General features: G+C 45.1%; 1 protein-coding gene across 1 annotated transcript in view; it reads left to right on the top strand.

Moving 5' to 3' along the window:
- The window catches only part of LOC147706546 (killer cell lectin-like receptor subfamily B member 1B allele A), a 115775-nt gene that overhangs the window by 49468 nt on the left and 40514 nt on the right, over positions 1-25793 (top strand). The window lies entirely within an intron of this gene.

Genomic DNA, 25793 nt, shown 5'->3' on the forward strand with positions numbered 1-25793 from the left:
GCTTCCTGATGTTTTAATTAAATATTATGCAGGAATCTTCTACGATCCCTCAGCAGTCGCTATACAATTTTCTATCAGGCTTCCCACAAAACCATATCACTGGGTTAACGATACAACTTGTTTTTATCTGCTGATATGATAAAAACTATCAATATGGAAATTAAATATGTTTTTTTCCATAACCAGTCCACAGCAGTTAGAGCTGTTGTATGGGGAGCCTTTAAGGCTACTAGCATGGAGGTTTTCATATCATTAACTGCACACCATAATAAAAAGAAAGAGAGATTATAAACTCTATTCAGCAAGAAGCAGCTAAAGCACATGGCACAACTCTCCTAGATAAAGCTGAATGTGCTCTCCAAAATTGGAGGAAAAATAATGAAAAAATTGGAATTTGTTTCTTAGAAGCCAGATTGGTAACAATCAAACATTTGAGCGCCAGTTATTTGAAGAAGGAAAAAGAGTAGGGCATTTCTTGGAATAGAATATAAAGAAAAATCAAAATGTGTTAGTTTGTGTTAAAAATGTAGGACTATATTCAGAAGAACGTGTGATAACTACTGCAAGAGTAGCGTAACGTAACTTTCAACATCGCAGCCCATCGAGGTAAAATAACCCTGTGTCAACGTTTAATTGAGTGGAAGCAACAGTGGTCCTATGCAAGGAAGGAATATAGACACAATGGAAACTATATTGAATATTGACTTGCCCAGCCGGGCAGAGGTCTATTTTATCATTTTTAACACAATTTTTAGAGAAATACCTTCAACAATTTCTTGGAGATGGGCACAAGCTTGTGCCCAAACGTTTACAAATTGCCATGGTTAGCAGAGGGGATAGAGGGTAGAAAAAGGTTTTTAGGCAAAAGCGAATATATTCTGTGCATATAGCAATAACAGAATTCACATTCACACCATTACTTGAGTTATAGTGATTAATACACAACACAGTATATGGTGTAGTAATTGTCGACGGCGTTTCGATCCCATTAGAGGGTTACAGGGATCATCATCAGGACTGAATAAAGCCTAATTATTCCTAGCCATGATAGCCTAAAGGAAAAGGGAGAAAAATAAAGAGGCTTGTCCAAGGGAGGACGCATATTAGAGATCGCTACAAGCTTACATTTGTCCATGATCTTAATATAAGACATAAGTGACATTCAGTGTCGCCTTAAGGGCCTATGTCAAGGAATTGTGCACAAGGAGTGAAGTGAAGTTTAAAAATTAAGAGATTTAAGAGCTTAAAAACTACCGTGGTGACAGAAGCATTTGTTTATGGCAGCAGCATTCATGCAGTACCCACGTTTTCCATACGGATGTTGATGTACCAGGTATAGTCAATGATGAACTTCATGATGCCCTGTGCCCTGTGGGCGTGCAAACATACGATAGTTACAAGATATTACGGCGATTGTGAATGGCCCCGTTAGCGATACTACATTGGTGGTAAAAAGGTTTGTGATGAAATGTGGGCGATTGGCGGTGGTAAAAAGGGTCGTGATGCGACGTGTGCGGCTGGCGGTAATAAGTGAGGGGTGATCAAAACGGCGCTTCAAGGGATTTGAAAGTGCCTAGAGGGCCCGTGGAAACATGCAGCGCAAACTTCAGCCTTACCGCAATGGGTAGGAAGCACGCAGTTGGTGCCCGCCGGTAAGGGTAAGGAATGCAGTCGTGACCTACAAGAGACCAGGAGGTCTGTGAGTAGTCACGTACACAGGGAAGGAAAGAGCTGAAACACTCGGAAAAGCGGGTACTTACCCGTGATGGAGCAGAGTGTTCTATCTCAATCGGGCAATTTACAATAGAAAATAATGTTCGGGCAAAATTGCAGCGGTAGGGCGGGGAACAATCTCCTGAAAAGCGGGGGGACAGCCAATAAGTGTTGGCAATAGAAGGGCGGACCGTGCAAGGTGAGGCGCGCAGGCAAGGAGCTTACCCCGTTTCAGAGTAGACGCGCCAGCGATGGGCTTGGTCGTCAAAAGGAGCCTAAGGGGATAAAGGGGGAGGCATATTAAAAGAAACTGGGTAAATACCAACCCGAAGGAACGAAGAAGGGAACAGCCAGGGGCTTACCTTCACGTAGGACTGCAGATGCTTCCCGGGCCGGTGCAGTGGCAAGCCAGCCAGGAAGTGAATTATAGCTTAATGATTGGCGAGGGCGGTCACATGATTCGGGTAAAAATAAACGAAGGACATGCTTCCCGGGCCGGTGCAGTGGCAGGCCAACCAGGAAGTGAGTTTGGATTCAATGATTGGGGAGGGTAGTCACATTATTGCTTAATGATTGGCGAGGGCGGTCACATGATTCGGGTAAAAATAAAGGAAGGACATGCTTCCCTGGGCGGTGCAGTGGCAGGCCAACCGGGAAGTGAGTTTTGACTCAATGATTGTAGAGGGTAGTCACATGGTTTTGGTGAAAAAATAAAGGAAGGACATGGGGGTGGCCATATTGAGTGAGTGAGAGTCTCATTGAATTACTGTGACAGTGATTGGGATGACCGGGTGACAGGGTGAGATCATGCCGTGGTGGTGAACAAGTGAAAGACGTGTTTAAACATGCACAAATTGATGCTCCACACATTCCACTTAAGAATTGACTGTAAAACCCAAATTACAACAATCTATTTTAGGTTGGTCCAGTCCTCTTGCTGGTTGAGTCCAGAATTTAAACTATCAGTTCGTAGTATCCATTTCAGTTCTACCTTATTGAGAAGCTTGGACAAATCTCCACCTCTGGGGGGTAGAATAATTTGGCTGATCACAGTCCATCTTAGATCATTCTCGGTGTGCCCTTTGTCAATGAAATGTTAAACGAGAGGGGCTTTTTCAGTTTTGCATCTGATCCTACTGCGATGCTGTGAAATACTCAGTTTGATCTTCTGCTTGGTCTGTCCCACGTAGATCAGATTGCACGGGCACAAGATAGCATATACCAAATTACCGCTGTTACAATTGGTAAATGTTCGCAAAACATTTTTCACCTCACCAAAGGCAAATTCTTTTGACTCAATGCAAAAATCACACACCACACAACTACCACATTTAGAGTGTCCTTTAAGTGGGGGAAGTTCCCATAAGTCTCTGAGAGTGTTTGCTGGTTTGGGCAAGGGAAGAGCAGCCCTTACCAGATGGTCCTTTAGATTTTTGCTTCTCTTAAAGGCAAACATGGGGGCTTCAAAATTTAGGTCTCCAGAGTTAAGGATGTGCCAGTTTTTCTTAATACTTTTGCGAATGTTATTGGACACTGCAGAAAAAGTTGTGACACATACTAATTGGTCTGTAGCATGCGATAGACACCAGACAACGCGGCAAATATCCGCCTGAAAATCAACGCACACCACAAAAATGCGATACACAAATGCAAAACTAAACATGCGATGAGGCCAACCACGGTTAAAAAAGCAGCAAAAACCGGCAGCAGGACTGCAAATCCCATGGGTCTGGTGGGACAATGCACCATAAAAACCCCGGTAAACATATACCAGAGACAAGCCAAAGCACCTAGCAACATGGATGCACTCTGACCAAGCGCAGAGCCCAACTCGAACCCCCCAACCCCCACAGACTACCAGCAAGGAACAACGGGGTCGGGGAAGGCCAAGGAGAAGAGGGAGAGGAAGACGAGGTGCAGAATGCAGGAAAAAAAGACCAGTGTCACGAAGGTGACAGAACACTATCAGCAACTGACCCACAAGCAGAGGAATCCAGCACCCCCTAAACAGTCAGTGATTGTTGTGGCCCTCTTGCGTGTCCATTCTGCATGTTCAGTTGCTCCATGGCATCTGTTGCCCTTCCGATGACTACCTGGGCAGGGCTCCCTGTTGTGGTGCAGGCTGCCGTCCGACTTTACAGCACGTCAGAGCAGGTGTAAAATTCCTGCTGATAACGTGCCTTATCGCGTGTTTTGTGTTCTTATTGCCGATCTGTCTGGTAGTTGTGAATGTTGAGAAGTAGTGTTGTCGCGGCTTTTGTCACGGGAACGCCTACTCTGCATCTCATTAGCGATAGTTGCGGGGGTCCTCTGTGGGGATGTTTTTTGCGGCTGCTATCCCGGGAAAAGTGGTGCTGTGGGATGTTAGCACCAGCTTGTAAATGACCATTTATAACGACTTTGGCTGGGATAAAGTGCAGTTAATTCGGTGATAGCTCCTTGTGAATATGCCGTCTGTGGGCAATTTATTTTAGAGATTATCGGAGGTTAAATATTTTTTTTAAAATTATTACACAGCACATTTAAAACAGTAGCCAAATTTTAAAGCCCCAGGAGAAGACAGTTTCGGTGCTGAATTTTATAAAACGTTTGTCGCGCCCAGTTTGTTGAAGGCCCTTTAGACTCTGTTTAGCTCAATATTGAACGGAGCACTGCTTCCCTCTTTTTTTGGACAGGAGTTCCTATAATTACCAAAAAACTGGTAAAAAGAATACAGAGTCCATTTATAGACCGATAGGGCCACTTAATATTGACTATAAAATGTATGCAAAATTATTAGCCAATTATATAAACAGTATTAAACACAGTGTTATTCTTTATCAGGAGGATCAGAACAGATCTGTAGTAGGTCGAAGCTTACGCATTAACACACACTACATGTCTGAATTTATTGACCTACTAGTATCATATAATATCCCAGCTGTATTCAACCTGCTCGATATGGAAAAAGCTGTTGACGTCATGAGCAGTAGGTTCTTCTTTAAAATCCTGGAAAAAATGTAAGTTCCCAGCCCAGCTCCTGAGATCAATGACAGCAGTTTATGGATGTATGTCGTTACAATGCATACTTTTACAACGCATACCGTTACAACGCATTTTTTACACGCAACATCCATTACAACGCATTCCATTACAACGCATACCATTACAACAAATTCTTTGAAACTACCTTTACAACGCATTCCACTACAACGCATACTACATTTACAACGCATACCATTACAACGCATACCATTAAATTGCATGTATGGTAAGTATTGGATAGTGTAGGGGTAAAAATTACTATTCTAACTCCAGGGGGTGCAGCAGTAGGGTAAGTGTTGAATAGTGTAGGGGTAAAAATTACTAATCTAACTCCAGGGGATGCAACCGTAGGGTAAGTGTTGGATAGTGTAGGTATGCGTTGTAATGGTATGCGTTGTAATGACTGCGTTGTAATGACATGCGTTGTAGTGGTATGCGTTGTAGTGACATGCGTTGTAATGGTTGCGTTGTAATGGTATGCGTTGTAATGGATGTTGCGGTGTAAAAGTTTTGTTGTAAAGGTAGTGCATTGTAAAAGTTGCGTTGTAAGTGTTGTTTCCCGCAGTTTATCATAGCACATCTGTACAGGTAACAATTACCATTCGGCATGCTAGATTATTTTTTCACCAATAGAGAAACACGTTAGATTTGACACCTTCCCCCAATTCTCTTTGCTCTTTTCATCAAATCTTCGGCTTAATATATACCCTCTTACAATTAAATCTCTGCTCCACCTCTGAAACTCTCTAAGATAAAGCTGCACACAGATGACATTGCTCTATTTCTGACACCAGACATTAGGGATAAAAACGCTGTTGGAAGCCATAAATAAATATACTATATTTGGGGCTACAAGATTATTATATCAGAGACAGATTCCCTGTTTTTTAAGACAACCCCAAGATCTTGCCTTGAAATTTAAGGAGAAAATGCAATAAAAATCCATAGTAGTATTTAGGGGACTTTTTTCAGACTATCACAGGAACATTTTGACAAATAATTATGTTCCATTAATGAAAAGAATGCATAAACATTTACTAATCTGTGAATACCTTCTCCTGTCAATTGCTGGAAGCATTGATTTAATAAACATGTCTATCCTTCTATTTTTGTTTTATTTTGTTATTATTGTTTTGTATATTTGATGCTAGTTTTTTCGTTATCTTAGAAAGGGCCATATTTTCTTTCAAATTGAACTACAGGTGCCCACAGGCTAATATAAAGATTTTACAATTGGCCAAAGAGCAAGATGGATTCGGGCTACCAGATTTCCATATGTATTTTGTTGCATCCTTTGCACATCAAATTCACAATTTTCCTATGAGTTCCTATCAATTTAGTAACTGCTTATTAGGCCTGGGCAGTGAGCTCCGCTCCGTTCGTGGAACTTTCTGCACTCCATGCTCCATGGAGCTCACGGAGTTCCAAAAAACTGTGTTCCGCTACTGGTTCTCACTTGCCAACATTAGGTTGGTGAGCACGTGTGAGGAAAATCCAATGCTAGACCACTTCTCAAAGAGATTTCTCAGCGCGGGCGGTCATGGATGGTTGCTACCGCTCACATTAAGAAATCTTCCATTCGTGTTGAGGAAGCTACCACTCAAGTAGAACTTCTGCTCGAGTTGCAGAAAGAAACAGCGCCCTCATGCTCCGCGTGTGATGCGGTTTGTGCTGATTTTGGAGCATGGGACAAACACAAGGCTCTAAAATCAGCGCGAATGGCGCGAGGTAACACACCCGCTGCTTGAGGAACTCCGCGTAGTGTGATGGAGTTTTTTGTTACTTAACGGAACTCCACCCATGCCTACTGTTTATAAACATGCTGAGGAATTATGACATATGCACCTTACATTGTTCTATCAAAAATCTATATGTGCCAAACAAATTTGATCTAAAAACTTACACTACATTTGTAAAATGAGGCAGAAAGTGTTTTTCCCCAAAAAAGTCCCAGCGGTGTATATCATTACCCCTAATCAATGCTGGAAGCATTTACCTCTGAGATTCACAGAAGGGAAGATTCACAGATGGTCACGTTTATTCATGACCAGAGTAGGCAACTTTTTTGAGGGTTCTACATGCAATCATTTTCACAAGCTTTGCTCTCCAAATATTCCTAACAGACATTTCTAATATTTTTCTTTTTTAAAATATCCTCTGTGCTTAATAGCAATGGCTTACCAGAGGCCCCAGCAGCCCCAGCAGTGTGGGGGGGGGGGGGGGGCATGAGCTCCTGGGGGGCCCTAAGCATAGCACCTTGGCCTGAGCACTCCTCAGTAGGTCCAGAGGGGGGGGGGCTCCATGTACTTTGCAAGGGGGCCCTTCAAGTTTCATTACGCCACTGCTTAGTGGTCTCTCAAAGAGAAGATCCTGCATAGGGGTCACATGCCCCCCCCTCGCCAAGCTTTCCACAGGCCCTGGAGACCCCATCCCTCAGGGCTGTCATAATAATAAAGGGTATGGGGCACACGGACCACCTACAAGAGCCTCATAAGGCCCCAGGAACCCCAATCCCCCAGTGCCAAAATGCTTTACAAAGGGAAGGGGGTTCGCACAGCCCCACTCCCCAAGCCCAAAGAAGAGCCTGGGGACCCCATCTCCCGGGGTGGGTAAATATTGAAGTGAGGCCAGTGCACGTCTCCCTCCCTGAGCCTAATTAGGCTCTTAGAACCCCATCCCAGGGGCCAAAATGTAAATAAAGGGGAGGGGAGCATACAGCCCCCTCCTTGAGCCTTAAAAAATCCCCGGGGAGCATATCCCCTGGGGCCTTCACACTTATTAAAAGGGATGGGGTTGCGTGTCCCCCATCCCCAAGTCTTTAAAAGCCCACCCAAAGATGGGAGTCTGCTCCTGTGGGTGAGAGATTTTAAAATGCTCCCGCTGGCTGGCCGTAGACTGGTGTTCTGTTTTAATACCTGCAATCCTGCAGGCAGGGAAACAAAACACATGTTGCTACTGCCCGGAGTCAAGTCAAGTCAAGTTAAGTCAAGAGATTTATATAGCGCGCTACATACCCATAGGGTCTCAAGGCGCTTCAGGAAGGGTGGGGAATTACTTGTCGAATATCCAAGTTTTAAGTTGCTTTCTGAATGCTAGGTGGTTCTGAGTAAGGCGAAGGTGAGTGGGAAGAGAGTTCCAAGTTTTAGCTGCCAGGTAGGAGAAGGATCTACCTCCCATGGTGGTTTTGTTGATGCGAGGTACAGTGGCAAGGGCTTGGTTGGAGGATCGTAGCTGACGGGAGGGGGTGTAGAAGGACAGTCGTGTGTTGAGGCATTCGGGTCCAAGTTCGTAAAGTGCTTTGTGTGCGTGGGTTAGGAGGCGGAACGTAATCCTCTTATTTACAGGGAGACAGTGGAGGTTTTTCAGGTGACCAGAGATGTGTTCTTTACGCGGGATGTCTAGTATGAGCCTGGCTGAAGCGTTCTGGATGCGTTGGAGTTTTTTCTGGAGTTTTGCGGTGGTACCGGCGTATAGGGTGTTTCCGTAGTCTAGGCGGCTCGTGACCAGTGCGTGGGTGACCATTTTTCTAGTTTCGGTGGGGATCCAGCAAAATGTTTTTTTGAGCATGCGAAGAATGTTGAAGCAAGATGATGAAACAGCGTTGACTTGTCTGGTCATCGAGAGTGAGGAGTCCAGGATGACGCCCAGGTTCCGTGCGTGGTCCGTCGGGATGGGTGCTTTTCCAAGGGCCTCTGGCCACCAAGAGTCATCCCAGGCGGAGGGGGAGGGGCCTAAGATGAGGACTTCTGTTTTGTCTGAGTTCAGTTTCAGACGGCTGTGCTTCATCCACTCGGCTACTTCTTTCATTCCTTCATGTAGGTTGGTTTTGGCGGTGTTAGGGTCTTTGGTGAGTGAGAGGATCAGTTGAGTGTCGTCAGCGAAGGAGATGATGTTGAGATTGTGTTGGCGAGCGATGGCCGCGAGGGGGCTCATGTATACGTTGAAGAGGGTGGGGCTGAGTGACAATCCTTGTGGCACGCCGCAGATGACTTCAGAGGCCTCTGACTCGAATGGTGGGAGGCGGACTCTCTGGGTTCTTCCGGTGAGGAACGAGGTGATCCATTCCAGTGCTTTTCCTTGGATTCCGACGTTTCTGAGGCACTGTAGAAGGGTGCTATGACAGACTGTGTCGAAGGCAGCGGAGAGGTCGAGGAGGATGAGGGCGACTGTGTCTCCGTTGTCCAGTAGAGTTCGAATGTCGTCTGTTGCTGCGATAAGTGCGGTCTCAGTGCTGTGTTTGGCTCGGAAGCCGGACTGTGAGGAGTCGAGGGATTTGTTGGTTTCGAGGAAGGTGGCGAGCTGGTTGTTAACAAGCATAAACAGCTGCTCCCTCACTATGTTCCAGGGCCCCTGTGGCCCCCAACATGTTGTTTGTGGTAGCCCTGGGTGGGCACTGGGGCATCACCTATTATATAGAGAGACCCGGGGATGGGGTCCCAAGGGCCTATAAAGGCACAGGGAGGGGTGGCCAGGTGGCCTGTCTTTTTTTTAATAAAATACAGCTCTTGTGAAAAGGCCAACCCTGCTTCATGCATGCCAAAGGCTGTACAAGGCATGGGGTTGCCAGCCTGCAGGGGGTTTGGCTGCAATCGGATGGTATCACCACAGGGCCTAATTACAGACACAGAGCAGTCAGGCTTAACTTAAAGGCAATGTGCAAAGTTTTTGTGCAACACTTCAAAGAGTAAAACAGGGAAAACACCCCAGAAAAAGATCTCACACCAGGTTTGTTGAATAGTGTAATTTCTAATAAATTAAAAAATACCAAAACCGCAAACATCCAATCAGTAAAACCGGAGATATTGAATTTGAAAGTTCTAAGTTGAAATAGTGCCTAAAAGCACAAACCACCCACATGGGAGATCTGGCCTTGCTGGATTAGGACAAAGTCCCAAATTGAGGCCAACGGCGATGGAGCACTGGCCGGCTACAGTGACCCAGTTAGGTCCGCTGAACAAAGGACCTTAAATCCTGGTTGTGGAGCATTACGTGGATCTGAGTCGAAGAAGTGATGCGCAGATAAGGCAATGTGTTGGTTCCAAGATGCAGTGAGGCTGCAGTGTGAGGCCCTGTTGCGTCATCATCGAGGATCCCGTCTACTGGGCGTGCATTGCATAGTCCTGGTGTTGGGGATGTGGAGCGTAGCTGGCGATGCATTGGTTCCAAAGAACTATGAGGCTGCGATGGGGAGTCTGGCGTTGTTGTCTTGGCTGCCTTCAGTGAGGGATGAGAGGTCTTGGGCCTGAGATGCACTGCGCCTTCGGTGATGCATCGGTTCCAAGAGCTGCGCGGGCAGCGTCGGGTCCAATCGATGCAGCAGCAGAGATGCACCGGTTCTGCTCAAGGCTAATGTTTATAAATTATTTATAGAGAACACGTTCACCAGCGGTTTCTTGGCGCTTGAGTGGAGGGTCTTAAGACCGAGGCAGTGTGTAGGAGTTAGTTGTGTGCCTGGGAGAAAAGCCAAGTTTTAAGCAATTTCCTGAATTGTGAATAGGAGGGTATTTGGCGCAGTTCCGGAGGGAGAGAATTCCAAAGAAGTGGTGCTTGGGTCCAGAATCTCAGACCACCATGTTTTTTTTGTTCAGACTGGAGGAGCGTAGGTCGCGGGGAGGGACATAACGATGGATTCAGGAAGCAATAAAAGAGGGTACATGGGATGACAGGGCTCTATGGATCAGGCAGCCAAGTTTGAAGAGGCTGCTCTGGATCACTGGGAGCCAGTGAAGGCTCCTAAGAAGGGGTTTAGTGTGGCTAAACTTCGTCTGGTCATGGATTAGCGTGGCTGCTTGATTCTGGACCAGTTGAAGTCGGTGGGATAGGTATGCAGGATTTCCGGCATACAGTGAGTTTGCGTAGTCGATGGGGGACATGATTAGAGCCAGGGTGACTTGGACAAGAGCTTCATGTGATAGAAATCTACTGATTTTCCTAATTCTGCGTAGATGTAAAAAAGCAGACAGAACCCACCAAGTTGATTTGGGCCCTCATGGAGAGGTCGCTACTGATGGTGACCCCAAGGCTCTTGACTGAGTTGACTGGGTATGGCGGGCGGCCCAGTGAGGGGGGCCGGAAATTGGAGTTCCAAGGGTTACCTGGGGGCCCTGTAAGGACCAGCTCTGACATATCGGGATTAAGCTTTAGCTGGTTTGCGTTCATCCAGCTACTTATGAAGGTCATAGTGGATTGAACGTTCTCTATAGAGGAAGGAGAGGGATCTTTGTTGAGGATGTGCTGCGCAACCGAAGAGATGCATTGGTTTGGCACAGCGATGCACCGTTCACCCGAGGAGATCCAAGACTGGGTGGCATCACTTGGCAGGGTAGACTCACAGATAGCAGAGTCCAGGTGCAGATGCAATGTTGTAGGAAGCCTGTTATGTCCCTGAAGCTTCAGATCAGGAAGTCAGCCAATTAGCCCTTGGAGTCAAGCTGGGTTCTGGGTTCAAGAGAATTAGCCCCAGTCCTTCCCACCCAGGCAAGAAGGCAGCAGGCAACAGGTTAACACAGCAAAACAGGAGTCCGGCAGAATAGTAGTCCACCAGATTGGCAGTAGTTTCAGCAACACAACAGCCCTTCTTATTGACAGAGTTTACACATGTCCAGGAATGTACTGAAATAGTGGTATCTGAGGTCCTGTGCTTATACCCAGTGGTGCCTTTGAAGTGGAAGAGACTTCAAAGACATGCTGTTGAAGTGCACAGATGTACTCACTTCCTGCCCTGACTCCAGACTCCCTACAGGGGGGGAATGCATCTCTTAGTGTGTGGACAGGACACAGCCTGTTCGGGTAAAAGTGAAGACGTCCCCAGCTTCTCCTTCCCATCCTGTCATAGATGGCATATTGAGACACCCCTAAGCATCAATTGTGTAAGATTGTCTAGGACGAATAAACCGAGACCAACTACCAACAACACCCAGTCATGTGATCAGAGATAGGCTACACGCACCAAATGGCTAAAACAAGAAAATGCTAACTTTCTAAAAGTGGTATGTTCAGAATTGTTATTTAAAATCCAACTTCACCATAAGGTAGGGTTTTAAATTAGGATTCCAGAGATGCACAACTTAAAGCAGTTCAAAAAAGGGGGTGGTGATGAACAGAGTGTCTGAATTAAGCAGACCACTCTTACCCAGTCCAAAGATCAGGGCTTGATCCATCACCGTTTTTTAGCTCATTGCACCATCCCAGCTCAGAACTAGGCTATATGCAAATTAGTCTGACCCTGGCCCAGTGCATCATGGGAACAGGGCAGACCAAACTACCAAGCCAATTCTTATACTGGGAAGGAAACAAGCTTCCGGGGACCGGTTTCTGACATTTCAGCCGTCTTCGGCCCGGCTTGCTTGAATCCTGATGGTGCAAGGAGCAAGAGACTCACATCTGAGTATACCCTTCCACGCTTATGGTGGACAAAAACGATTCAGAAAAGGGGGTGGTGATGAACAGAGTGTATGAATTAAGCAGACCACTCTTACCCAGTCCAAAGATCAGGGCTTGATCCATCACCGTTTTTTTAGCTCACTGCACCATCCCAGCTCAGAACTTGGCTGTATGCAAATTAGTCTGACCCTGGCCCAGTGCATCATGGGAACAGGGCAGACCAAACTACCAAGCCAATTCTTATACTGGGAAGGAAACAAGCTTCCGGGGACCGGTTTCTGGCATTTCATCCGTCTTCGGCCCGGCTTGCTTGAATCCTGATGGTGCAATGAGCAAGGGACTCACACCTGAGTATACCCTTCCACGCTTATGGTGGACAAAAACGATTCAGAAAAGGGGTGGTGATGAACAGAGTGTCTGAATTAAGCAGACCACTCTTACCCAGTCCAAAGTTCAGGGCTTGATCCATCACCGTTTTTTTAGCTCACTGCACCATCCCAGCTCAGAACTTGGCTATATGCAAATTAGTCTGACCCTGGCCCAGTGCATCATGGGAACAGGGCAGACCAAACTACCAAGCCAAATCTTATACTGGGAAGGAAACAAGCTTCCGGGGACCAGTTTCTGGCATTTCAGCCGTCTTCGGCCCGGCTTGCTTGAATCCTGATGGTGCAATGAGCAAGGGACTCACATCTGAGTATACCCTTCCACGCTTATGGTGGACAAAAACGATTCAGAAAAGGGGGTGGTGATGAACAGAGTGTCTGAATTAAGCAGACCACTCTTACCCAGTCCAAAGATCATGGCTTGATCCATCACCGTTTTTTAGCTCACTGCACCATCCCAGCTCAGAACTTGGCTATATGCAAATTAGTCTGACCCTGGCCCAGTGCATCATGGGAACAGGGCAGACCAAACTACCAAGCCAATTCTTATACTGGGAAGGAAACAAGCTTCCGGGGACCGGTTTCTGGCATTTCAGCCGTCTTCGGCCCGGCTTGCTTGAATCCTGATGGTGCAATGAGCAAGGGACTCACATCTGTGTATACCCTTCCATGCTTATGGTGGACAAAAACGATTCAGAAAAGGGGGTGGTGATGAACAGAGTGTCTGAATTAAGCAGACCACTCTTACCCAGTCCAAAGATCAGGGCTTGATCCATCACGACGTTGAATCGTCACACTAACGTCGATGTAATGTAGTGCAGGAATTCGTAGATTGTCAATTTGTACAGCATGCTTTTATTTTTGCCTCACGTTTGAAAATCTAAAGCATAATATTGCACTATCAGCGTTATAGATAACATCTACCGGAGGGTGGGGTATTCAAGCTAAATGCTCAGGGAGTTCAGGAAAATAGGGGGTGTGTCAGTGTAATCGACAGGGGCGGCTAAAACATTACATCGACATTAGTGTAACGATAGACGCAGTGTGGTATGGGACTTGTAGGCAAAACAATAGTGCAGATTAAAAGCTAACGGTCTGTTGGTGGGGCGGGGTCACTTCACAGGAGTTTATAAGGCAGAGTAAGTAGTGAGTGGATTACAGGGAAGGTGGAGATCATGTTGAGAAGGTGATTACACTGATAGAAGTTGAAGGTACGGGTTAATGTTAATGTTGTTTTTTGATGGGTGGCAGCCAATTCGGGAGAGTGATTAGCATTGGCTTATGAGAAACGGCCTGTGAAGGTTTCAGATATGTAAGTAAAGGTAAAATGAGGGAGAGTATTGTAAGTAGAGAGAGGTTGGCCTGGGTAAACTTTTTGCAGTAGCATTTTGATACGGATTAAGAGGGAAAATGTTGATTAAGGAGTGAGTTCTCATACAAGGCATGGCTTTTGTGTGGTATTGCATAATAGTTCAAATGTACAGAGGTTTGAATACACAATCTAATATCGATGCTTTAATTTGCAGTAAACCCCTGATGAAGGGCCATGTAAGGGCCCGAAATGCATTTGGTAAAATGCGACCAATTACTGAGGATGACTTATGTACACTTCGTGTTTCAGAAAAAGGCCAGGATTGGCATAGCTGCCACATTTAGAAATTTGTGAATGCATAAGCGCCTCTCATGTGACATGAGAAAAAGAAATAAGAATTGTTAGAAGGATTCAGCTGTGCATCCGGCACTGGTGTGTTACCTCGCTCCAGTCTTGCTGTGTTGATAAGCGCATGGTTGTACGGCCGACCACGAATCCGGGTTTACATGCTAATTGTCTAAACGACAAACTAACTGTATTGAGTGAATTTGGAAGAAGTTGGTGCGCACTTTGTTGCACCCCTTTTGTGAAAAGGTGAATCTTACCAGGTTGACATGGCAGTTTAAAACTGTACACACAGGCTCTGCAGTGGCAAACCAGAAACATGTCTAAAGGGCTACTTAAGCGGTTAATACAATCTGTGCTGCAGGCCAGCTAGTAACATTTTCTTGGGCACCTGCAGTGCACTTTACTAGGGACTTATAAGTTGATTAAATGTGCCAGTTGGGGATAAGTTATGTTACTGCATTTTAGGGAAAGAGCATAAACACTTTAGAAATGATTAGCAGTGGTAAAGTGTGCAGAATTCTAAGGCAAGCATAACAAAGTAAGCAAAAACATGAAATCTGACAAAACGTCAGGGCGCACCACGCCAAGAAAGCCAGGTATCTCAGTAACGTTATAGCTTGGTGAAATGTTTCGTAACAATGTAATGTTTTATACTGAAAGAAGCACAGAAATTCACCAGTTATAGTTATCTTAACTAACTTTAACTTGTGCCGTAAAGTAGCTATAACTCGTGCCCTTGCCATGCACTGTTAATTGCGCCACATATTACATCGCTCATGACATTTTCTATAACATCATGGATAATATCACTGCAAAATGTGCAATAAAATTATTGATGAGAAAACTGTACATGTCAGGGGTGTGAATTATAGTTACCTTAGGGCACAAGTTATAGATACTTGAGATAACTATGAATATAACTGGTGAATTTCTATGGTTTTTGGAGTTACTGAACACTTCACTGAACATTTCACCTACCTATAAATTTAATGTAACCCTTGTTTTTCAGCATACATATATATATCCATATCTATATATATATATATATATATATATATATATATACTAGCAGCCCGCCCCAGCGTTGCCTGGGGCAGAAAGGGGCTGGGGGCAGTACACCCACTCCCGCCGGACCCCCTCCCACACTGACTCCCTCCGGCCCCGACTCACTCGCGCCCCCCTCCCGCCCAGACTCACTCGCGCCCCCCTCCCGCCCAGACTCACTTGCGCCCCCCTCCGGCCCGACTCACTCACGCCCCCCTCCCGCCCCGACATTTTTATTTACTGCTGCCTCCTTCTTTCCTCCCCCTGCATCACAGTCTCACTTTCCCTTTCCTTACCTGTCCCGCCGCTAATCACTGCACAGCCGCTTGTCATTGCACCGCCCTCCTTCTTCGTCGTCATCACGCACGTCGTGTCGCACCCAGCGCTAGGTCCCGGCCAGCGCTACTTTCAGGGGACTACTTTGTTTACTAACGTAATTTTTTTAATTTACTTTTTAAAAAAATTTATATAGCCTATGTCCATCTACACACCCTGACATTTTCATAGATGTATCGGGTGTGTAGATTGGCGCTGTGGTTCCCAAGTTTACCTGGCCAAAAGGTGCAAGTTCTCTCTTTATAATAGTAGTATAGATATATATAAAAAACATATAATATTTTTCACTGAAAAAAACATAGGTTTCAGGGACGTTAAAGTTAGAAATTAGCATTTAAAAAACCTTAGAAATTCACTGAAAAACACACAGGTTTCAGGGACGTTATAATTAGTTGGACATTTCAATCGTACAAAACCAGAGAAATTTGGCCCTTATAGTTAGTAGAGCTAACTATAACTCATGCCCCCGCAATGCACTGCTGATGATGTCACATAATAAATCACTCATGACATGGTCAGTGACCTCACTGATGATATCGCAAATGACATCACTGATGACATCATCCAGTGACTGTGTGTTTCTGTAAAGTTTAAATATGTTTTATATTTATATATGCCAAGGTGTATTGAAGAATGTGTGGGTGTATTGGTGTCTGAATGGATGATTTAGTAGGTGCGTGACTGACTGTATAACTGAGTGATTAATTGTGTCTAACTGAATGCATGGGTTAGTGACTATACTGTGTGAATGTCTGTATTAGTCTGTCATTTGGTGTGTAAGCGGCTGCATGGCTTGGTGAGTAGCTACAGGAGTGTCTATATTGGTTATTGATTGGTTGTATGAGTATCTGTATGAGTGCCTGAGTGGCTCTGTGGGTGGGTGAGGTGTGTGTGACTGTGCATAGATGTGTGAGTAGGTGATTCATTGGGTGTATGGGTTCAAGAGTGCATATGTGAAGGGCTGCATGGGTGGGTGAGTGTGTATGGGTGTGTTGGTGAGTGAATGGATGTCTCAGTGGTACATGTGTGAGTAACTACATATGTGAAAGGCAGTATACGTGAGTGTTGGAGTATATAAAGGACTATATGTGAGAGTGAGTGATTGTGAGAGTGGCTGTATGGATAAGTGTGTGCTTGTGTCTGTGATTGAAAAAGAGAGTAAGTAAGTGTTAGTGTCTGTATGAATAAGTGAAGTGGTGTGTGTATAACTGTATAGGTGAAAAAAATGGGAGTGTGATTGATTATTTGCATGACTGACTAGGTGTGTGGGTAAGTCTATAGGTGAGTGGTGGTGTGTGAGTGTCTGTATAGGTGTATGAGAGCATATGATAGTGCTGCATTGATGAGTAACTGCATGTATGAGTAACTGTATGAGTGAATTAGTGGACATGTGTGTAGACCTAGGAATCAGTGAGTGGGTATGTAGTAACTGGTATTGGTGTGTCTATGGTTTCAAAAATGGTAGTCTGCATTTTAGAGTGGGTGTATAAAAGGTTATATTAGGGTGTGAGGAGGTGCATCAGATTATCATGTGGATTATGTCATCAGTGATTTCATCAGTGATGTCATTTGAGATGGTATCAGTGATGTCATCAGTGATGTTATTGACCATGTCATGAGTGATGTAATTTGTTTTTTGATAATCAACTTTATTGAGTATATAAAAAACAAAAGAGAATTCATTGGTTGCAGCTCAGAGATCAACATATACATTGGAAGTAAATCAATAGCACATGGTGGCGGGTGCAGTCCAATCCAGCCCAGCATCCCATCTTGCATTACAGTAACGGTGGAGCATAGAGGATTAGACATAGTAAGAATTATGGCGGGATCATGTTGAACCATTTCCCCCATATTTTGTGGAACAATTCTGGGGAGCCTCGGGATTCAAACAGGGCCTCCTCCTGGGTGCCGCACCAGTCCACCCCCCCTCCTCCACCCCCCCCACAGTAGGAGCAGTGGCATGCGACCAGTACTTTGCTATGTCCCTGTGATGTCATTTTTTACGCCATCAGCAGTGCATTGCGGGGCACGAGTTATAGTTAGCTCTTCTAATTATAAGGCCGAAATTCTCTGGTTTTGTACCAGTGAATTTTCCAACTAAGTATAACTTCCCTGAAACCTGTGTTTTTTTTAGTGAATTTCTTAGGTTTTTTAAATGCTAATTCCTAACTATAACGTCCCTGAAACCTATGTTTTTTTCAGTAAATTTCTAAGGTTTTTCAAATGCTAATTTCTAACTATAAAGTCCCTGAAACTTATGTTTTTTTCAGTGACTTTCTATGGTTTTTTAAATGCTAATTTCTAAATATAATGTCCCTAAAACCTATGGTTTTTACAGTGAATTTCTAAGGTTTTTTAAATGCGAATTTCAAACTATAACATCCCTATTAAGTCTCCTTTGATCCTGAGGGTCCGTGGGGGCCACTGAGCCCACCAGGTACCTCCAATAAGCGCAACAGAGCTGCGTTGCAGAGAGGTGTATAAAGGGGCGTGGCCTCTGACAACCTCTCTGCAACGCTGCTCTGCGGTACTTACTGGAGGTTCCTAGTAGGCTAGTTCGCCCCCAGGGACTCTCAGGATTGAAGGGGACTTAAGCCCCCAATTTACAACGCTCCAAGGGGTGCGTTTTCACACTTGTTATGTTAGGTCCTGCCCCCTCCATGCACCACTGTGCAAACGCGCCCCCCTGGCGCATTGTAAGTTGTGTGATTAAGTCCCCTTAAATACCGAGTGTCTCTGGGGGCCAACTAGCCCACCAGGTACCCCCAGTAAGTGCCACATAACTGGGTTGCAGAGAGGTGTAAAAAAGGGGCGTGGTCTCAGACCACATCTCTACAACGCAGCTCTGTGGCACTTACTGGAGGTACCTGGTCAGATTCAAGGGGACTTATTCCCCTAACTTAGAATGTGCCAGGGGGAGCGTTTGCAGAGTGCTGCAAGGAGGGGGCAGGGCCTCCGGCGAGTTGCCAGTTTCTTTTTTTTTATTCTTATTTTATGGGAGGTGGGCTGCAAGGCCCCCCTTTCCTGGGCCTTTTAAACTAATGGGAAGGGGGCAGCGTGGCCCCTTCCCTTGGCCACTATTGGCCTGGGGACCCCATTCCCTGGGGCCTGGCCTGGGTTATTTAACATTTATTTTATATTTGCGGGAGGGGAGCTGCATGGCTCCCATCCCATGGGCCATTTCTGGCCACAGGGACCCCATCCTCGGGCCTGGCCTGGTTTATTTATTTATAATTTCCCAGGACGGGGGTTGTGTGGCCCCCTCCCGGGCCACTTCTGGCCCTGTGGACCCCAGCCCCGGGGCCTGGCCTCTCCGTTGGGTACTGTGGGGGGAGCCCCAATGCCCCCATGGTCCTGCTAGCTCCCCATCTCCTGCGGGAGCCAGCATTGCTTTTGCACAAGGGGAGCTGCTGACTGTTAGGGTTCAGACATCATACATCGTGTTGTGGGACCGGATACAGGCAGAGTGCTAATGCGTGTCAAATCCCTGTCAGTCTGCTATTTGTAGATCTCCCCTTTCCACTGCAATAGGGGATTAACTCAGTAGAACCTCTGACATGATCCCTAAATCATTTAAAGGGACGCATCAGCAGACAGCCGTTGCTTGGCTTACGGATCATTTCATGTGACCACGCCCCATGGATTGTTCCTTTTGTCAGAGTAGCAAAGTTGTATCCTGTTGTGAAATCTCCAGGGTTTATCTTAGAGGATTTATTGCCGGAGAGTTACATAACAGACCCAATTCACGTTTGCTTTTCTCTTCGCGTGTGTGTTACACACCTACGCATGTCAGCTCAGCTGTTTTCGATCCTTCGAGCTGACTTTGCGTGCGTGTTGTGCAGAGTCTCCCCCGCTGCATTGCCTTTTTCCCCTCCGCTCTTGCTGCATTATCAGACCTTTTCCTTCGCTTCTAGGGTAGCGCGCACCCTTTCCTTCCCAGCGCTCTTCCACTCCCCACCATCTCGAGTAGCAGGGTAGTTTAGGCTAGTTTTTTTCTCCCACCCTCCCGATATACATTCACTCACTAACACACACATACACACACTCACCCACCCATACAGTCCATCACAAGTGCACTCTTGAAACCATGCACCCAGTGAATCACCCACTCACACATCTATGCAGAGTTACACACACCCCACCCAAACAAGCATTCAGGCACCCATACAGATACTCAGACAACAAATCAATAATCTACATGACACTCATGTAGCTAGTCGCAAACCCATGCAGTCGTTTACACACCAACAGACACACGGATACAGACATTCCCACAGTTTACTCACTAACCCATGCATTCAGAAAGATATGTTTAATCACTCACTTATAGAGTCAGTCACGCACCTACTAGGTCAACCATTCAGACACTTATACACCCACTCATTCTTCAATACGCCTTTCCCGATATATATTAAAAATATTTAAACTTTACAGAAACACACAGTCACTGTATGATGTCAGAAGTGATGTCATTTGAGATGTCATCAGTGATGTCATCAGTGATGTCACTGACCATGTCATGAGTGATGTAATATGTGACGTCATCAGCAGTGCATTTTGGGGGGGCGTGAATTATAGTTACCTGAAGTAACTATAATGGGGGAATTTCACAGGTTTTGTGTGAGTGAAATGTCCAACTAACTATAACGCCCCTGAAACCTATGGTTTTTCAGTTGAATTTATATATATATATATATATATATATTTATATACACCTAAGTATTGGGTTACCAACATTATAGTCTGATCAAGGTTCTGTTTTCATTGCCTTGTCATCTGAATGACAATGATTTTAGGGAAGCTGCATCTCGCCTTGGAAAGGTGGACTCCTTTGAATTCTATATTTAAGACAGAATAAGTAATTTATGACACGCATCAGTGGTCTTGTCCATTAATTCATTTAAGTTGGTTCATTTGATGCATACTAGAACTGGCAAGTTATGTAGTTTGAATTATTTTTCGGGCATTATTTAACATGTTAATCTGCATCTACATCCTTTGAATAATAATATCTGTGTATTGACTCTGTCATGGAATATAAAATGTATATTTTTGTTACTAGATACAATACACAATAAAGCAGACCAGGTCCTAGAAAAAGGGGAGTGTGCCTTAACTGGACTGTGATACAGTTGGATGCCCGTGTAGGAAAAGTACCGTTGAAGAAAAAATGTGATTTAAACACATAATGTTTGTTGAAAGCACAGAGGCTAGGATGATTCCCATCAGACCACCATTGTGGTGGAAGTTTCGTCATGTGGGAAATCCTGAACAATCCATCGCGCCACCGACCGTGTTGTGCCGGTGCGGGAGTGGATGTCAGTAGTCCAGCTCTCATGTTTTCTTAGACTGGTATAAAGAAAGTGCAGTGCTCAAATGATAATAAACATAAAATAGACTACATAGATCCTTATAGTATTAAAGAGGACATCTAGGTGTCTAGGATTAAAAACACGCTGGGTAGTAAGAATACCCTGTTAGCGCAAATGCAGAACGGTCGACATGTTTCAGCCATAAGGGCATTGCCCCGGCTTTCTTCAGGACCTTAAAAAAGACTAGCTACTGCAGTTACACACAATAAATTCAGTGAAAAACCATCAATCTAATTGGAAAAATTCATCAATAAATGTACTTAAAAGTTACATATCTGCCAGGAGCCTTGAGTGTTTAGTCTTGCCCACTGGAGGAAGAAAGATATGGCTTCTTCCTAATAAAGATACAAAAAATCATATTACTTCCAACAATACTTATATACACAGAGCAAGCCGCGTGAATACACAGTGGCCAGTCAAAGACACACACACATGCTAGAATAATTGGCATTCAGCATATTTAAGAAAAGCATATTAGCTCAATCACATGGAGGCATTTCCTCAATGTGATACTCACCCAGCTTTGTGTGGGTGAAGGCCTCACCTCACCCGGCGACCGCTCGGGAGTAGGAGGCCCCGCTCTGTGGTGTAGAAAAGGGACACATTTAGCACATGACTATAAAGTGTCCAGCCTAATAGCTCTACACTCAAAACCCAACAAAAGTGTGTTAGAAACCCACTCAAGGACCCAGAACCCACTTCTCACAGAGACTTGTAAATGATGTTGCCAGAATAAGCATGGAACACAGTCTAGACACATAGAGGTGCCTCTAACCATATATTGGTGGAGATGTTACTGGAGAACGTTTATAGAACCCCAACATGAGGGTGGAAAAGGGCACCAGTGAATAGCCTGCTCTGAGGTGGTTATTACTTCAATGCCAGAAGATTTGAGGCATCAAAGTCCTCCTGTAAAGATAACTAGGAGTGAAAGGAACCTTCAAAGCTAGTAACTCTCCTCCTTCCTCCTAAAGGGTAGGTAAATTCAATCCCAGGCACAGGAACCAAATAGAACGTTAAATCGGCAGAAGCAAGTAGCCAAAGCCAAAGCCATCGGAAGCTCACCTGTCCGTCGGTGCCCCTGTTATGCGTCCAAGCGGAAGTGGAGGTCACGGCGATCCCGCCTCTGCCCCTTTTATATGCTCAGATAATTGGGTCGTTGCTCCTTCATATTGTCTCGAAGGAGAGAACGCGGAAGGGAACGGGAGAGCGGACGCTTCTCCCTCGCGCATGCGCAATGGAACAAAATCGGCGAGTTTCTTGCGCATATCTTCTATTTAGAAGGGAATAGTTTGTGACAATTCCCATCATCAATCCCTCTATCGGTCGCCATAGGAGACATCAGTATAACTTCCAAACCCTTTTTAAAAGCGATCCGTCTTCAGCTGACACGCATGCGCCCACGGGGAACACTGGTCCCATAGGCATGCGCGTAGGGACGGCCCTCGAACCGAGCCCAAACTAGCTGTGTGAGGTAGGGTCATTGTAAGTATATGTAAGATCTGATCGATAAAAGAACACACAGATACAGGGAAGAGTATCTTAGCTGTGCTCTTAGTAATTAAGACCTGTCAGATACAATTCCAAATACAGGGGTACACCCATCAGGACGACAGTAGCAATGCCCCAGGTGCAGAAATGTTAGCTGTAGGCAATATGCAGGACATAATGGCCTAGAGTGGGTCTCTATGTGATAGGAGTTTACTTCCCCAAAAGAGAACACAGTATCATAATGCTACATTCAGTCTGAAAAAATGCTCCACATGTTGATGGAGAGTGTGCATAAAGATGTCAACACCATGTGCCAAAAGGAGAAGTGGGTAGGGAAAGGTGGGAACCATACACACTTAGGTTGGGTGAGCTAATGGTGCGAACGGGGATTCGTTCGCATCCTGACAAAGACCCGCAACTGAAAAGTTGCTCAAATACTAGAAAATACACAAAGGTGTGGGGGGTCCAGGGGAATATTTAATGACCTGTCTGCTCATACCCCTATTCACAAGATACAATACACAATAAAGCAGACCAGGTCCTAGAAAAAGGGGAGTGTGCCTTAACTGGACTGTGAGATACAGTTGGATGCCCGTGTAGGAAAAGTACAGTTGAAGAAAAAATGTGATTTAAACACATAATGTTTGTTGAAAGCACAAAGGCTAGGATGATTCCCATCAGACCACCATTGTGGTGGAAGTTTCGTCATGTGGGAAATCCTGAACAATCCATCGCGCAACATTATGTGTTTAAATCACATTTTTTCTTCAACGGTACTTTTCCTACACGGGCATCCAACTGTATCACAGTCCAGTTAAGGCACACTCCCCTTTTTCTAGGACCTGGTCTGCTTTATTGTGTATTGTATCTTGTGAATAGGGGTATGAGCAGACAGGTCATTAAATATTCCCCTGGACCCCCCCACACCTTTGTGTATTTTCTAGTATTTGAGCAACTTTTCAGTTGCGGGTCTTTGTCAAGATGCGAACGAATCCCCGTTCGCACCATTAGCTCACCCAACCTAAGTGTGTATGGTTCCCACCTTTCCCTACCCACTTCTCCTTTTGGCACATGGTGTTGACATCTTTATGCACACTCTCCATCAACATGTGGAGCATTTTTTCAGACTGAATGTAGCATTATGATACTGTGTTCTCTTTTGGGGAAGTAAACTCCTATCACATAGAGACCCACTCTAGGCCATTATGTCCTGCATATTGCCTACAGCTAACAGTTCTGCACCTGGGGCATTGCTACTGTCGTCCTGATGGGTGTACCCCTGTATTTGGAATTGTATCTGACAGGTCTTAATTACTAAGAGCACAGGTAAGATACTCTTCCCTGTATCTGTGTGTTCTTTTATCGATCAGATCTTACATATACTTACAATGACCCTACCTCACACAGCTAGTTTGGGCTCGGTTCGAGGGCCGTCCCTACGCGCATGCCTATGGGACCAGTGTTCCCCGTGGGCGCATGCGTGTCAGCTGAAGACGGATCGCTTTCAAAAAGGGTTTGGAAGTTATACTGATGTCTCCTATTGGGACCGATAGAGGGATTGATGATGGGAATTGTCACAAACTATTCCCTTCTAAATAGAAGATATGCGCAAGAAACTCGCCGATTTTGTTCCATTGCGCATGCGCGAGGGAGAAGCGTCCGCTCTCCCGTTCCCTTCCGCGTTCTCTCCTTCGAGACAATATGAAGGAGCAACGACCCAATTATCTGAGCATATAAAAGGGGCAGAGGCGGGATCGCCGTGACCTCCACTTCCGCTTGGACGCATAACAGGGGCACCGACGGACAGGTGAGCTTCCGATGGCTTTGGCTACTTGCTTCTGCCGATTTAACGTTCTATTTGGTTCCTGTGCCTGGGATTGAATTTACCTACCCTTTAGGAGGAAGGAGGAGAGTTACTAGCTTTGAAGGTTCCTTTCACTCCTAGTTATCTTTACAGGAGGACTTTGATGCCTCAAATCTTCTGGCATTGAAGTAATAACCACCTCAGAGCAGGCTATTCACTGGTGCCCTTTTCCACCCTCATGTTGGGGTTCTATAAACGTTCTCCAGTAACATCTCCACCAATATATGGTTAGAGGCACCTCTATGTGTCTAGACTGTGTTCCATGCTTAATCTGGCAACATCTTTTACAAGTCTCTGTGAGAAGTGGGTTCTGGGTCCTTGAGTGGGTTTCTAACACACTTTTGTTGGGTTTTGAGTGTAGAGCTATTAGGCTGGACACTTTATAGTCATGTGCTAAATGTGTCCCTTTTCTACACCACAGAGCGGGGCCTCCTACTCCCGAGCGGTCGCCGGGTGAGGTGAGGCCTTCACCCACACAAAGCTGGGTGAGTATCACATTGAGGAAATGCCTCCATGTGATTGAGCTAATATGCTTTTCTTAAATATGCTGAAGGCCAATTATTCTAGCATGTGTGTGTGTCTTTGACTGGCCACTGTGTATTCACGCGGCTTGCTCTGTGTATATAAGTATTGTTGGAAGTAATATGATTTTTTGTATCTTTATTAGGAAGAAGCCATATCTTTCTTCCTCCAGTGGGCAAGACTAAACACTCAAGGCTCCTGGCAGATATGTAACTTTTAAGTACATTTATTGATGAATTTTTCCAATTAGATTGATGGTTTTTCACTGAATTTATTGTGTGTAACTGCAGTAGCTAGTCTTTTTTAAGGTCCTGAAGAAAGCCGGGGCAATGCCCTTATGGCTGAAACATGTAGACCGTTCTGCATTTGCGCTAACAGGGTAGTCTTACTACCCAGCGTGTTTTTAATCCTAGACACCTAGATGTCCTCTTTAATACTATAAGGATCTATGTAGTCTATTTTATGTTTATTATCATTTGAGCACTGCACTTTCTTTATACCAGTCTAAGAAAACATGAGAGCTGGACTACTGACATCCACTCCCGCACCGGCACAACCCGGTCGGTGGCGCGATGGATTGTTCAGGATTTCCCACATGACGAAACTTCCACCACAATGGTGGTCTGATGGGAATCATCCTAGCCTCTGTGCTTTCAACAAACATTATGTGTTTAAATCACATTTTTTCTTCAACTGTACTTTTCCTACACGGGCATCCAACTGTATCACAGTCCAGTTAAGGCACACTCCCCTTTTTCTAGGACCTGGTCTGCTTTATTGTGTATTGTATCTTGTGAATAGGGGTATGAGCAGACAGGTCATTAAATATTCCCCTGGACCCCCCCACACCTTTGTGTATTTTCTATTTTTGTTACTACCCATATAAGGTCTCAACTCTTGATTAACAAAGTTACAATATACAATGTTTTCAATGTTACTTAGAAAAGCAGAAGAGAAAGCCAATCACAGTTGTTCATAGATACCCCGAGCTATTG

The sequence above is a fragment of the Lissotriton vulgaris genome, chromosome 7 (genome assembly GCF_964263255.1).
Source record: "Lissotriton vulgaris chromosome 7, aLisVul1.2, whole genome shotgun sequence".
Lineage (NCBI taxonomy): Eukaryota > Metazoa > Chordata > Amphibia > Caudata > Salamandridae > Lissotriton > Lissotriton vulgaris.